The following is a 3,841-nucleotide window of genomic DNA, read 5'->3' on the forward strand; positions in this document are numbered from 1 at the left end:
ACATAACCATAACGACACGAGCAGAACTAAAACACAGAATCGCTACAATAGTTTTATGAAATGACTGTGTAATAGAAAAGTAAAGATGGTGTTATAACAGTGTTTTAACATTTTAAAGATGAGTTGTTTAAAGATGGCAGCAGCGCGCGGGCTAGATGTTAGCTCGTCACTTCGGTCACTATCTGAACGGAGGCACTTCAAAGATCTATTTACAAAAATGTTCACAACTTTTACACAAAACTTCACTTCAAACTGGCTCAAAATTTCATTTAAATACACAGATGTTGTGCAGACTCATTAACTAATAATTTAAGAAGAAATATGGCCTAAACGGCCTTCCATACAGGGAGACTTGTTATTTGTGTCCAGGAGCAAAGCCCATTATTATTATTTACAGAGGCCTGTAAACAACATCACTCTGACTGTTCACAAAGTGCTGACAAATTCATCCCAGAGCTCAAAATGTTTCCTGCAGCAAAGCCCCGTGAGAAATGAGGATCTGTCAAAAAAAAAAACTTGAGCTGGGGGGGCCGACGGGCACCCCACCCCCATCCCGACCAATAAAAAGCCACTTTTTGGAGGACAAGCGCCCAAAGCACAGCCGACAGAAACCACGAGAGACCGAATATTATGCATTTGCCTCTTTATCATAAATATATAAATTATGCTAATTACGAGCATTGCATATTTACCCGAACTCATTTCCTCCATTTCGCTGCAGGGCGCGAGCCCGAGCCCGGTCCGGTTTTAACTTACCGCGGAAAGGCTGCTGCTCCTCCGTAATCCTCCTGCTCGCAGTTTGTTTCAGTCACACATAATTAGAAATTCATCTCAGCTCCAGACAGGCGCTGTGACCGCACACAAAAGACACGTATTTGCATTGATAAGGAGGGCTGCAACGTCCGAACCCCCCCGCGCCGCTTTCTCTTAATATTTCATGACGACGGCCTTCCTGCAACACTTCACCACCTCAGACCCGCCAGGTGTCTCCCCCCGAAGACCCCCTGCGCTGCAAAGTCGGGCAAAAATGCCTCGAAATTGTCCTTTCGCACTACGTCATGAACATAATTTATGCAAGGAAGAAATCTTTGAAAAATGTCTGCCTCGACAGGAGCGGAGCCAGGGAGCTCTTAAAGGGGCCGCAGCCCGCACAGCGCCGGCTGCCTGAAACTAACGTTCAGCGACCAAAACAAAGTTCCCCCACAGCTTTAACTGCGCTGAACCACAGAGGCCTTCCACTTATTATGTATTACACAAAATAAGGTTTTGTATGTGTAATGACTCGTGTTTTTCTCTATTCGTGCAGGAAAAAACTACACTTTTGGCCCCATTTGACAAGATTTCCATCACCTGTCGCAGCAAGGCAAAGAGGGACAATAATGTTTTTTTTGCTCTTGTCTGTTATGTGATTGTGTCTTTGTCTGTTAACAAAATAAATTGCAAACCACTGGACAAATTTTAATTAAACTTGCAGAAATTATAAATTGGATGAGCATACAGTATAAATGTGTGATGTATGACAGTGATCCACGCCTTCATAACATCTAGGCTCGATTACTGCAATTCACTTCTGTTTGGAATCAGTCAGTCCTCCATTGCTCGTCTACAACTGGTCCAAAATGCTGCAGCCCGATTTTTAACTGGTACAGGCTATAGAGAGCACATCACGCCAGTTTTGGCCTCCCTGCACTGGCTACCCATTCACCTTCGGATCCATTTCAAAATTCTCATGTATGTTTTTAAATCACTGAACAGTTCCGCCCCATCCTATCTCACTGATCTTCTGCAGCCATATGTCCCAGACCAGATGCTTCTCTCAGTCCCAGAAACCCGTCGTAAGCTCAGAGGTGACAGGGCTTTCTCTGTTGCAGGTCCACGACTGTGGAATGAGTTGCCACTGAGTGTCCGGCAGGCTCCCACACTCTCAGTCTTTAAGTCTCGCTTGAAGACCCACTTCTATTCTCTTGCCTTTAACACGGTGTGATTTGTTTTGGTCCGGTCTGTTCTCTACTCTGTTGGCCATTTTAGTTAGCTTCTGCTGCTATTTGTATCTGTATTTCTATTTTATGTTTTCCTGTCTGCTGTGCATGTTTGGTTCTTTTGTACAGCACTTTGGTTGGCCTTGTTGCTGTTTTAAGTGCTATATAAATAAATTGGTATGGTATGGTATGGTATGGTATGGTATGGTATGGTATGGTATGGTATGGTATGGTATGGTATGGTAAATGATTGACGTATGGAGCCAAACTGATTCAAGATGGCTGCCACAGCTCACTGACGTTAACCTGGTGAAATTTGACGTTAATTTACTATTTTTTATTTTACATTCATAATTCACCCTGAAAATTGTTTAGATGACATCATGTTTAGTGTAATTTTGTTCAACCCAACCTCACATGAGTGAATTTGAAATTATTATTTTTTTACTTTTGACCCAATCTATCAACACAGTAAATCTAAAATCACACACAAAATCTAAACTCCAAGTAGGAATATTGCTATTGTACTTACTGTGAAACCCACAAACGTTCATAAAACACCTAAAATGGCTACAACTCAGTCAGTTTAATGACATAATGCTTGGTAGTAGCTGAAACTGATCTGCAACACTGATTCTGAACTTTAAATGATCATGCAAGAACTTTGTGTAAAATTTTACTAATAATTTGTTTAAATTAACTTGTCTGTTTGCAAAAATGTCTTGTGAACCACTAATCCAAACTGAACAAAGAATAAATCAAGGAAGAATTCAATGGTTGTACAGCAAAAAAAAATAGTCAGGTCCTCTGGACAGATTTTTCTTGTTAAAATGTTTTGTCTGTTATCCAAAAGACTTCTTCAGTCTGAGGAGCTGCAACAACCACAGTCTTATAAATAGCACCTTCTCATAGTGGATCAACCAGTTTGCTGGTGACAGTCAAAACCAGCTGTTCACATGATAAAAGAGAACATCAGTTAGTGCTCTGATGGCTGCTTGCTATTCACAGAGGGCTGAGTGATACTAGCAATAACAGATTTGTAAGAGGGGGACAGTTGAACATGGAGGCCTATGGCCCTATTTAATGATGGACGGTTTCTCTTCACAATGATGGCTTCACTCCTCTCCATCGTTCCTCTCTATCAAGGATGAGAACATCTTCATCCCTGAAAGAGTGACCGCTGGCCTTCAAGAGTCAAAAAAGCCTCTACAGTCAACGGACCTAACAATGACTGATGTAAAGACAATTTCACTGAAGAAGTCTTTCATCTCAAGAGTGTTCATCTCACTCCTTGTCCTGGCATTGTCTTTTGTCCTTTGGTGATGACCTGGCTGTTATGTGAGTATGTCCTGATTAGCCATGTTTATTTTGCTGCTCTGTCTGCCCTTTTGCTTTGTTAATAAATTCTTTATTTTACATTATCCTGAGTCCTCGCCTGCTTTCCTGCACCTCTGGGTTCACCAGCACCACCCGACCCTGCTCAGCTCACTGTTTTCTCAAGGCCCTTTTCAACTTTAACACAGTCTGTGATGTTTTAGTCCTGTGCAATCAGTTTGTGCTCAGAGTATATGTTGGGAATCACTCTCAGCTACTACCACACCAAGTTTTATCTGACTGTTTATTCAGCATCCAAAAAAGTTCAGTCTGGTCCTCTGGACATTCAAAAAACAAGAAAACAAAAAAAAACAAAACAAAGCAAAAAAAAATCTAGAAACGTTTCGTCTCTCATCCGAGAGACTTCCTCAGTCTGAGGTGCTGTTTTCAGCTCAGTCTCTTAAATAGCACCTTCTCAGAGTGGATCAACCAGTTTTGCTGCTGACAACCAAAACCAGCTGATCACATGCTCAAGAAGGACCATCAGC

At 41.8% G+C, this 3,841-nt stretch overlaps 1 long non-coding RNA gene across 2 annotated transcripts in view; it reads right to left on the reverse strand.

Annotated features, from left to right (window-relative positions):
- Window positions 1-3,841, reverse strand: part of LOC119417477 — a 50,759-nt gene that overhangs the window by 31,675 nt on the left and 15,243 nt on the right. The gene's annotated exons all lie outside the window — the stretch shown is intronic.

The sequence above is a fragment of the Nematolebias whitei genome, chromosome 11 (genome assembly GCF_014905685.2).
Source record: "Nematolebias whitei isolate Nwh7 chromosome 11, NemWhi1, whole genome shotgun sequence".
Classification (NCBI taxonomy): Eukaryota; Metazoa; Chordata; class Actinopteri; order Cyprinodontiformes; family Rivulidae; genus Nematolebias; species Nematolebias whitei.